Below are 12681 nucleotides of genomic sequence, written 5' to 3'. Positions count from 1 at the left end.
CGGGCGATATGGCAGCGTTGAGCTCAATACAGCACACAAATACCAGTGCTGCTTTGAGCTGCTGTTACATTCTCATGCACGATTTCCCCATAGATAACAATGGGGAGAGCCGGCTAAAAGAAAGCCTAACACCTGCAATCACGGAGCATAAAGCTCCAAAACGCTGCCCCATTGATGTCTATGGGGAACATATTTTATGTTTAAACCTAACACCCTAACATAAACCCAGAGTCTAAACACCCATAATCTGCTGCCCCCAACATCGCCGCAACCTACATTACTGTTTTTAACCCCTAATCTGCTGTCCCCAACATCGCCACAACCTACATTACTGTTATTAACCCCTAATCTGCTGCCCCCAAAATTTCCGCAACCTAACTACACTTATTAACCCCTAATCTTCTGCCCCAATGTCCCCGCTACTATACTAAAGTTATTAAACCCTAAGTCTAACCCTAACACCCACTAACTTTAACATAATTTAAAATAATTCCAAATAAAAATGACAATTAATACCTAAATTATTCATATTTAAAAATAAATACCTGTAAAATAAAACCTAAGCTAGCTACAATATAACTAATAGTTACATTGTAGCTATCTTAGGTTTTATTTCACAGCTAAGTTTGTATTTATTTTAACTAGGTAGATTAGTTAGTAAATAGTTAATAACTATTCACTAACTACCTAGTTAAAATAAATACAAATTTACCTGTTAAAAAATTTCTAACCTGCCTTACAATAAAACCTAACATTACACTAAAATAAATTAAATTACATTAATAAAATACAATTAACTAAATTACAAAAAAATAAACACTAAATTACACAAAATAAAAAAGAAATGATCAAATATTTGAACTTATTACTCCTAATCTAATAGCCCTATTAAAATAAAAAAAGCCCCCCAAAATTATAAAACCCCTAGCCTAAACTAAACTGCTAATAGCCCTTAAAAGGGCCTTTTGCGGGGAATTGCCCCAAAGATATCAGCTCTTTTACCTGGCAAATAAAAATACAAACATCCCCCCCAACAGTAAAACCCACCACACACACAACCAACCCCCCAAATAAAAAACCTAAGCTACCCATTTCCCTGAAAAGGGCATTTGGATGGGCATTGCCCTTAAAAGGGCATTCATCTCTTTTACATTGCCCAAACCCTAAGCTAAAAATAAAACCCACCCAATAAACCCTTAATAAAACCTAACACTAACCCCCGAAGATCCACTTACAGTTTTGGAAGACCGGACATCCATCCTCATCCAAGCGTCAAGAAGTCCTCAACGAAGCCGGGAGAAGTCTTCATCCAAGTGGCAAGAAGTCCTCAACGAAGCCGGGAAAAGTCTACATCCAGGCGGCATCTTCTGTCTTCATCCTTCCGGCGCGGAGTGGCTCCATCTTCAAGACATCCAGTGCGGAGCATCCTCTTCATACGGTCCCAGCCGTACTCTGAAGGTTCCCTTTAAGGGACGTCATCCAAGATGGCGTCCCTTGAATTCCGATTGGCTGAAAGAATTCTATCAGCCAATAGGAATAAAAAGGGTAAAAAATTATATTGGCTGATGCAATCAGCCAATAGGATTGAGCTTCAATCCTATTGGCTCACCCAATCAGCCAATGGGATTGAGCTCGCATTCTATTGGCTGATTAATCCAGTAGGATTAAAGCTCAATCCTATTGGCTGATTGCATCAGCCAATAGGATTTTTTACCCTTTAATTCCTATTGGCTGATCAAATTCTATCAGCCAATCGGAATTCAAGGGACACCATCTTGGATGACATCCCTTAAAGGGAACCTTCGGTGTACGGCTGGGACCGTATGAAGATGGAGCTTCTCCGTGCCAGAAGGATGAAGATAGAAGGTGCCGTCTGGATGAAGACTTCTGCCCGCCTTCATTGAGGACTTCTTGCCGCTTGGATGAGGACTTCACCGGCTGGATGAGGATGGATGTCCAGTCTTCCAAAACTGTAAGTGGATCTTCGGGGGTTAGTGTTAGGTTTTATTAAGGGTTTATTGGGTGGGTTTTATTTTTAGCTTAGATCAAATATTTGATCATTTTTGATCATTTCTTTATTTTGTGTAATTTAGTGTTTATTTTTTTTGTAATTTAGTTAATTGTATTTGATTAATGTAATTTATTTCATTTTAGTGTAATGTTAGGTTTTATTGTAAAACAGGATAGGTTTTATTTTACAGGTAAATTTGTATTTATTTTAACTAGGTAGTTAGTAAATAGTTAATAACTATTTAATAACTAATCTACCTAGTTAAAATAAATACAAACTTACCTGTGAAATAAAAATAAAACCTAAGCTAGCTACAATATAACTATTAGTTATATTGCAGCTAGCTTATGTTTTATTTTACAGGTAAGTATTTATTTTTAAAAAGGAATAATTTAGGTATTAATTGTAATTTTTATTTGGAATTATTTTAATTATGTTAAAGTTAATGGGTGTTAGGGTTAGGGTTACGTTAGGGTTGGACTTAGGGTTAGGTTTAGGAGTTAATAACTTTAGTATAGTGGCGGCGACATTGGGGGCAGCAGATTAGGGGGTTAATAACAGTAATGTAGGTCGCAGCGATGTTAGGGACAGCAGATTAGGGGTTAATAAGTGTATGTAGGTGGCGACGACATTGGGGGCAGCAGATTAGGGGTTAATAATATTTAACTAGTGTTTGCGATGCGGGAGTGCGGCGGTTTAGGGGTTAATATGATTATTATAGTGGCAGCGATATCCGGAGCAGCAGATTAGGGGTTAATAATTTTATTATAGTGGCGGCGATGCGGGAGGGCCTCGGTTTAGGGGTTAATAGGTAGTTAATGGGTGTTAGTGTACTTTGTAACACTTTAGTTATGAGTTTTATGGTACAGCTTTGTAACGTAAAACTCATAACAACTGGCTTTCAGGTGGCGGTACGAATCTTATAGTTATAGGCTGTATCACTCACTTTTTGGCCTGCCAGGCAAACTTGTAATACCGACACTGTGGAAGTCGCATTGAAAAAGGATTTTTTAAAAAGTGCGGTACTTACGTTGCGTGCCGGCCAAAAAGGTGTGCGGTACATCTATACCTACAACACCTGTAATACCAGCGCTAGTGAAAAAGAGCCATAACGATGCTTTTTCACTCATAATGCACAACTCATAATCTAGCTGACTGTGTTCCTTGAATTGGAAGCAGTAAGTTATCCTTACAAGCAAAATATTTATCACTGGATTCTGTATTTTTCGCTCTTTAATTTGCTTTTTTGTAGACATTTGTATATTTATGCAGGCATTTCTCACACTCCTGCAGTAACCTATTCAGGTACTTATGGAAATAGAGCCCATTCCCTCGTAATAGATAGAAACCTCCCAGAAGTCCTCAGGGTTGGCTATCCATCACTGCCAGCATTTAAATTATGCTCACGTTTTAGATGCTCTTGGCTTACTTGTGTGTGCTTGTGCAACTGCATGCAAAATGCAAATAAAGACAGAATGTCTGAGAGATTTTCTTGCCAAAAAAAAGTGTCATATAGAAATACTTCTAGTTACATTTTAAATGCACTGCTTACCAATGAGGACTGGCATTATTATAAAGGGATTGGACACAACCCAAAAGCCTGAAGCCTCACCGTTTCACATGATTATAACACAGTGCTTTCTACTTATTATTTGCCATCTATGCTTCTGTGTGTCAGTGCTATTAATTAGTCTAGTAAATGCACTGCTCACCAATAAAGACTGGCATTATTATAAAAGGGATTGGACACAAAACCCAAAAGCCTAAAGTCCCATCGTTTCTCATGATTATAACACAGTACTTTCTGGTTCTTATTTTCCTTCTATGTGTCTGTGTTATTAATTAGTCGAATGCTTTTGTATCAGTTGATAGGGGGAAAGGTTTTTAAAAACTACAGTTCCTATTGATTTTGTGCTTGTTAAAGGGACATTGTACACTAAATTTGTCTTTGCATAACTGTTTTGTAGATTATCTATTTATATAGCACAGCTGGGGTAGTTTTTGTAAAGATTTATAGTATTGCTTATTTTTAAATACCATTGTGCTGATTTACAGACTCTCCTAACCAAGCCCTTTGCTTGTGCTTGTGTAATGGGTCTTTTTGTATGCGGGAGGGGGAGTGTTGAGGTTCTGCTCTCTCCCCATTTCACTGGGTGTCCCAGCCTAACCTCATCAACAGTGCTAAATTGTGAGCTTTTAAGTATATTTTTGAAAAGTTTTTATACTCTATTTTTATATCAGTATATGTGCATATTCTTCTTTATAGTAGTGTATCTTACATGCATTTATATGAAAATTATTGTATACTGTCCCTTTAAGTTTCTATTACAAGCAGTCGGTATTCTTTTGTTTGATTGGTTCTGTCCGATCTGCATTTCTCTTTGTAATTTTCAGTCAGTAATGCCTTAGTTTATATGTTGTTATTATATGCAAGAAAATACAAATTTCAGTTAACTTTCTTCATGAGAGAAATTACATCTTAACTGGATATGAAACCCATTTTTTTTTCTTTCATGGTTCAGATAGAGCATGCAATTTTAAGCAACTTTCTAATTTACTCCTATTATCAATTTCCTTCTAAATACAGGGAGAGTCCACAGCTGCATTCATTACTTTTCGGAATACAGAACCTGGCCACTAGAAGGAGGCAAAGACACCCCAGCCAAATGCTTAAATACCTCCCCCACTTCCTTAATCCCCCAGTGTCGGAAGATTACGGAGTAGTCTCTTACGGAGGGTAGTACTTTTCGAGATGGGACTGGAGTTTTAAGTAGTCTTGTCAGCCTCTAAGTGAGAGCATTGATAAGAGTCCAGAGATGCAGGGAGAGTCTTTCTGCGTAACCATCCCGACTCATATTAACAGCTCCATAAGCAATCGGCGTTGACGAGTTTCACTGCCTGCTTTTCTGCACTTATGCACTTGGGTCCATGTCAGAAGCGCTGCTACCATCTGTCAAACTTGAAGGACCGTGTTGCTGTTCCACGGCATAGATTCTGGTAAGATCGTTTCCGTTTTTACATGCTTGTAACGTTAGAAGACAGGGTCTCAGTGTGACTCCTTTATCTTTATGGAATCAAGTTTTAATATCTCCGGAGGGGGATTATTGAACAGTGGGGGCTGTAATCATGTTTTCTTCTGTTAAGTGTGATCAGTCCACGGGTCATCATTACTTCTGGGATATTACTCCTCCCCAACAGGAAGTGCAAGAGGATTCACCCAGCAGAGCTGCATATAGCTCCTCCCCTCTACGTCACTCCCAGTCATTCTCTTGCACCCAACGACTAGATAGGATGTGTGAGAGGACTATGGTGATTATACTTAGTTTTATATCTTCAATCAAAAGTTTGTTATTTTAAAATAGCACCGGAGTGTGTTATTATCTCTCTGGCAGAGTTTGAAGAAGAATCTACCAGAGTTTTTGTTATGATTTTAACCGGAGTAGTTAAGATCATATTGCTGTTTCTCGGCCATCTGAGGAGAGGTAAACTTCAGATCAGGGGACAGCGGGCAGATGAATCTGCATAGAGGTATGTAGCAGTTTTTATTTTCTGACAATGGAATTGATGAGAAAATCCTGCCATACCGATATAATGTCATGTATGTATACTTTACACTTCAGTATTCTGGGGAATGGTACTTCACTAGAATTACACTGTAAGAAATACATAAAGCTGTTTAATAACTAGAGATTATGTTTAACGTTTTTGCTGGAATGTAAAATCGTTTTCATTTACTGAGGTACTGAGTGAATAAATGTTTGGGCACTATTTTTCCACTTGGCAGTTGCTTAATCTGTTTTCTGACAGTTTCTGTTCTCCCTCACTGCTGTGTGTGAGGGGGAGGGGACGTTTTTTGGCGCTTTTACTAAGCATCAAATATTTCAGTCAGCAACTCATTGTATTCCCTGCATGATCCGGTTCATCTCTACAGAGCTCAGGGGTCTTCAAAACTTATTTTGAGGGAGGTAATTTCTCTCAGCAGAGCTGTGAGAATTATAGTTTGACTGAGATAAAAAACGTTTATTCTGTAATTTGTTTCCTGCTTTCAGAATTTGTTATCTTTGCTAATGGGATTAAACCTTTGCTAAAGTTGTGTTATTTACAAGGATTGAGGCTATAACTGTTTCAATTTATTAATTTTCAACTGTCATAGATCTTCTGTGCTTCTTAAAGGCACAGTACGTTTTAATATTATTCTAATTGAATTGTATTTCCAAGTTACAAGTTTATTTGCTAGTGTGTTAAACATGTCTGATTCAGAGGATGATACCTGTGTCATTTGTTGCAATGCCAAAGTGGAGCCCAATAGAAATTTATGTACTAACTGTATTGATGCTACTTTAAATAAAAGTCAATCTGTACAAATTGAACAAATTTCACCAAACAACGAGGGGAGAGTTATGCCGACTAACTCGCCTCACGTGTCAGTACCTACATCTCCCGCTCAGAGGGAGGTGCGTGATATTGTAGCGCCGAGTACATCTGGGCGGCCATTACAAATCACATTACAGGATATGGCTACTGTTATGACTGAGGTTTTGGCTAAATTACCAGAACTAAGAGGTAAGCGTGATCACTCTGGGGTGAGAACAGAGTGCGCTGATAATATTAGGGCCATGTCAGACACTGCGTCACAGGTGGCAGAACATGAGGACGGAGAACTTCATTCTGTGGGTGACGGTTCTGATCCACACAGACTGGATTCAGATATTTCAAATTTTAAATTTAAACTGGAAAACCTCCGTGTATTACTAGGGGAGGTGTTAGCGGCTCTGAATGATTGTAACACAGTTGCAATACCAGAGAAAATGTGTAGGTTGGATAAATATTTTGCGGTACCGACGAGTACTGAGGTTTTTCCTATACCTAAGAGACTTACTGAAATTGTTACTAAGGAGTGGGATAGACCCGGTGTGCCGTTCTCACCCCCTCCGATATTTAGAAAAATGTTTCCAATAGACGCCACCACAAGGGACTTATGGCAAACGGTCCCTAAGGTGGAGGGAGCAGTTTCTACCTTAGCTAAGCGTACCACTATCCCGGTGGAGGATAGCTGTGCTTTTTCAGATCCAATGGATAAAAAATTAGAGGGTTACCTTAAGAAAATGTTTGTTCAACAAGGTTTTATATTGCAACCCCTTGCATGCATTGCGCCGATCACGGCTGCAGCGGCATTCTGGATTGAGTCTCTGGAAGAGAACATTGGTTCAGCTACTCTGGACGACATTACGGACAGGCTTAGAGTCCTTAAACTAGCTAATTCATTCATTTCGGAGGCCGTAGTACATCTTACTAAACTTACGGCGAAGAATTCAGGATTCGCCATTCAGGCACGCAGGGCGCTGTGGCTAAAATCCTGGTCAGCTGATGTTACTTCTAAGTCTAAATTGCTTAATATACCTTTCAAAGGGCAGACCTTATTCGGGCCCGGGTTGAAAGAGATTATCGCTGACATTACAGGAGGTAAAGGCCATGCCCTGCCTCAGGACAAAGCCAAAGCCAAGACTAGACAGTCTAATTTTCGTTCCTTTCGTAATTTCAAAGCAGGAGCAGCATCAACTTCCTCTGCACCAAAACAGGAAGGAGCTGTTGCTCGCTACAGACAAGGCTGGAAACCTAACCAGTCCTGGACTTAAAGATCCTAAACAAATTCCTAAGAGTTCCATCGTTCAAGATGGAGACTATTCGGACAATTTTACCTATGATCCAAGAGGGTCAGTACATGACCACTGTAGATTTAAAAGATGCTTACCTTCACATACCGATTCACAAAGATCATTATCGGTACCTAAGGTTTGCCTTCCTAGACAGGCATTACCAGTTTGTGGCTCTTCCATTCGGATTGGCTACAGCTCCAAGAATCTTCACAAAGGTTCTGGGTGCTCTTCTGGCGGTACTAAGACCGCGGGGAATCTCGGTAGCTCCATACCTAGACGACATTCTGATACAAGCTTCAAGCTTTCAAACTGCCAAGTCTCATACAGAGTTAGTGCTGGCATTTCTAAGGTCACATGGATGGAAGGTGAACGAAAAGAAAAGTTCACTCGTTCCACTCACAAGAGTTCCCTTCCTGGGGACTCTTATAGATTCTGTAGAAATGAAGATTTACCTGACAGAGGACAGGCTAACAAGACTTCAAAGTGCTTGCCGCACCCTTCATTCCATTCAACACCCGTCAGTGGCTCAATGCATGGAGGTAATCGGCTTAATGGTAGCGGCAATGGACATAGTACCCTTTGCACGCTTACACCTCAGACCACTGCAACTGTGCATGCTAAGTCAGTGGAATGGGGATTACTCAGACTTATCCCCTTCTCTGAATCTGGATCAAGAGACCAGAAATTCTCTTCTATGGTGGCTTTCTCGGCTACATCTGTCCAGGGGGATGCCATTCAGCAGACCAGACTGGACAATTGTAACAACAGACGCCAGCCTTCTAGGTTGGGGTGCCGTCTGGAATTCTCTGAAGGCTCAGGGACAATGGAGTCAGGAGGAGAGTCTCCTGCCAATAAACATTCTGGAATTGAGAGCAGTTCTCAATGCCCTCCTGGCTTGGCCCCAGTTGACAACTCGGGGGTTCATCAGGTTTCAGTCGGACAACATCACGACTGTAGCTTACATCAACCATCAGGGAGGGACAAGAAACTCCCTAGCTATGATGGAAGTATCAAAGATAATTCGCTGGGCAGAGTCTCACTCTTGCCACCTGTCAGCAATCCACATCCCGGGAGTGGAGAACTGGGAGGCGGATTTCTTAAGTCGTCAGACTTTTCATCCGGGGGAGTGGGAACTTCATCCGGAGGTCTTTGCCCAAATACTTCGACGTTGGGGCAAACCAGAGATAGATCTCATGGCGTCTCGACAGAACGCCAAGCTTCCTCGTTACGGGTCCAGATCCAGGGATCCAGGAGCAGTCCTGATAGATGCTCTGACAGCACCTTGGGACTTCAGGATGGCTTACGTGTTTCCACCCTTCCCGTTGCTTCCTCGATTGATTGCCAGAATCAAACAAGAGAGAGCATCAGTGATTCTAATAGCACCTGCGTGGCCACGCAGGACTTGGTATGCAGACCTGGTGGACATGTCATCCTGTCCACCTTGGTCTCTACCTCTGAAACAGGACCTTCTGATACAGGGTCCCTTCAAACATCAAAATCTAACTTCTCTGAAGCTGACTGCTTGGAAATTGAACGCTTGATTTTATCAAGACGTGGGTTTTCTGAGTCAGTTATTGATACCTTAATACAGGCTAGGAAGCCTGTCACCAGAAAGATTTACCATAAGATATGGCGTAAATACCTATATTGGTGTGAATCCAAAGGTTACTCTTGGAGTAAGGTTAGGATTCCTAGGATATTGTCTTTTCTACAAGAAGGTTTAGAAAAGGGTTTATCTGCTAGTTCATTAAAGGGACAGATCTCAGCTCTGTCCATTCTGTTACACAAACGTCTGTCAGAAGTTCCTGACGTCCAGGCTTTTTGTCAGGCTTTGGCCAGGATTAAGCCTGTGTTTAAAACTGTTGCTCCACCATGGAGTTTAAACCTTGTTCTTAATGTTTTACAGGGCGTTCCGTTTGAACCCCTTCATTCCATTGATATAAAGTTGTTATCTTGGAAAGTTCTATTTTTAATGGCTATTTCCTCGGCTCGAAGAGTCTCTGAATTATCAGCCTTACATTGTGATTCTCCTTATTTGATTTTTCATTCGGATAAGGTAGTCCTGCGTACTAAACCTGGGTTCTTACCTAAGGTAGTTACTAACAGGAATATCAATCAAGAGATTGTTGTTCCTTCTTTATGCCCAAATCCTTCTTCAAAGAAGGAACGTCTACTGCACAACCTGGATGTAGTCCGTGCTCTAAAATTTTACTTACAGGCAACTAAGGAATTTCGACAAACGTCTTCTCTGTTTGTCATTTACTCTGGGCAGAGGAGAGGTCAAAAAGCTTCCGCTACCTCTCTTTCTTTTTGGCTTCGTAGCATAATTCGTTTAGCTTATGAGACTGCTGGACAGCAGCCTCCTGAAAGAATTACAGCTCATTCTACTAGAGCTGTGGCTTCCACTTGGGCCTTCAAGAATGAGGCCTCTGTTGAACAGATTTGCAAGGCTGCAACTTGGTCTTCGCTTCATACTTTTTCCAAATTTTCCAAATTTGACACTTTTGCTTCATCGGAGGCTATTTTTGGGAGAAAGGTTCTTCAGGCAGTGGTTCCTTCTGTATAAAGAGCCTGCCTATCCCTCCCGTCATCCGTGTACTTTTGCTTTGGTATTGGTATCCCAGAAGTAATGATGACCCGTGGACTGATCACACTTAACAGAAGAAAACATAATTTATGCTTACCTGATAAATTCCTTTCTTCTGTAGTGTGATCAGTCCACGGCCCGCCCTGTTTTTAAGGCAGGTAAATATTTTTTAATTTATACTCCAGTCACCACTTCACCCTTGGCTTTTCCTTTCTCGTTGGTCCTTGGTCGAATGACTGGGAGTGACGTAGAGGGGAGGAGCTATATGCAGCTCTGCTGGGTGAATCCTCTTGCACTTCCTGTTGGGGAGGAGTAATATCCCAGAAGTAATGATGACCCGTGGACTGATCACACTACAGAAGAAAGGAATTTATCAGGTAAGCATAAATTATGTTTTTTATGTGATTTTGACTGCACTTGTGTAAGTGACGTTTAGTGCTCATAGGCTTTTACGGAACATACAGGTTATTTTCGAGCTGCACAGTTTTATGAACTTGCGCACTTTTCTTAGCAGGAGTGAATCTTGCACGTTGCACCACGTGACCGGGTGGGGTCACATTTGTTTTTCCCATTTCTGTATTCCTGACCGTGCGACTACGGAGAGGATCCATTTTCTCTACCTGTCTGGGTCATAGGAGGTGGTGAGTGCCCCAGCCATTGGGGGTGTAAGGTGCCAGTTGTTTTGTTGACCATAATCTACTTAGTCGAGTTATGGAGGATTCTGATATGTTAGAGGGGGTTTCCTCTGATTCAGATTTTGATACCTGTGTTTATTGTGAGGAGGCCCTGATAACCCAGCCGTCTCAATTATGTTCCGTATGCCTCAATAGAGTGTTCTCATCTTCCCATGTTGGAACGTTAGAGACCAATGAGCCATCCGCCTCTGACGATTCAGCATCCCGTGAGGTGCGTTCCCTAACATCTTCTGCTCCTACACAGGTGGTTGCCCCGCATACCATTACTCCTCCTGAAGGATGCCTTTTTTCACCAGAGGTTACTACACCGTTCCGCATAGCCATTTCTCTGGCCTTAGCCATTTGCATCTTCCTACTATGTGCAAGCGAAAACTTAATCCGTGTAATCCTGCCCAAGGTCCAGCATGTAAGAGGTATTTGGTATCTGCTTAGTCTTCTAGGGTCGGCGACCCTGGATGCTCCAACGGAGGAGAATTTTGTTTTTAAATTTAGAATGGCTCGCCTACGTGTACTTCTGAGAGAAGTTTTGGCGACATTGGAGGATGAGAGAAGTTTGCACCTTGAATGTGTGCTCGCAAGTTTCTGGAATATCTATCCAGGTTCTAGTAACTCTTGCATTCGGGTAATCTGCCTTCCTGGGTCTTCTTTAAAAGGAGACTTTTCTCTTGTTAAGTGTGTTCAGTCCACGGGTCATCCATTACTTATGGGATATATTCTCCTTCCCAACAGGAAGTTGCAAGAGGATCACCCAAGCAGAGCTGCTATATAGCTCCTCCCCTCACATGTCATACCCAGTCATTCTCTTGCAACCCTCAACAAAGAAGGAGGTCGCGAGAGGAGTTGGAGTTTTTTACTTAATTATTCTTCAATCAAAAGTTTGTTATTTTAAATGGCACCGGAGTGTGCTGTTTTTTGTATCTCAGGCAGTATTTGGAGAAGAATCTGCCTGCGTTTTCTATGATCTTAGCAGACGTAACTAAGATCCATTGGCTGTTCTCGACATTCTGAGGAGTAGGGTAACTTCAGAAAAGGGGAATAGCATGCGGGGTCCCCCGCAAATGAGGTATGTGCAGTACATTATTTTCTGGGAATGGAATTGACTAAGAAAACACTGCTGTTACCCATATGATGTAAGTACAGCCTTAAATGCAGTAGTAGCGACTGGTATCAGGCTGATAAATGTATGCGCAGTCGAGTTATTTTCTAGGGACTAGAATTTGACTGAGAAAATACTGTTAATACTGAAATAATGTTTAAGCCTTATCTGCAGTGGAAGCGACTGGTAGCAGGCTTAGTGATAACTTTGCATGACATTGAAAAAGTTTGTTTTTGAAACGTTTACTGGCATGTTATTCGTTTTGTGATAAATCCATTTGGGCATGATTTTTTTCCACATGGCTAATGTATTTTCTGCATAGAAACCGTTATATCAGGTCTCCCACTGTTGTAATATGAGTGGGAGGGGCCTTTTTTTTTTTTTAGCGCCTTGTTGCGCAGTTAAAATTCTAGCACAGTCTTCCTGCTTCTTCCTGATTGATCCAGGACTTCTCTAGAGAGCTCAGGGGTCTTCAAAATTCGTTTTTGAGGGAGGTAATCAGTCACAGCAGACCTGTGACAGTGTGTTTGACTGTGATAAAAGCGTTAAATCTTAATTTGATATCCGTTTTTGGGTATTGAGGGGTTAATCATCCTTTTGCTAATGGGTGCAATCCTCTGCTAATTAATACATTT

The 12681-nt window shown here is 41.2% G+C and overlaps 1 protein-coding gene across 2 annotated transcripts in view; it reads left to right on the top strand.

Moving 5' to 3' along the window:
- The window catches only part of ARHGEF7 (Rho guanine nucleotide exchange factor 7), a 657452-nt gene that overhangs the window by 543066 nt on the left and 101705 nt on the right, over positions 1-12681 (top strand). The gene's annotated exons all lie outside the window — the stretch shown is intronic.

This window comes from Bombina bombina, chromosome 3 (genome assembly GCF_027579735.1).
Source record: "Bombina bombina isolate aBomBom1 chromosome 3, aBomBom1.pri, whole genome shotgun sequence".
NCBI classification, from domain to species: Eukaryota; Metazoa; Chordata; class Amphibia; order Anura; family Bombinatoridae; genus Bombina; species Bombina bombina.
This window is presented reverse-complemented; position numbering and strand designations above follow the sequence as displayed.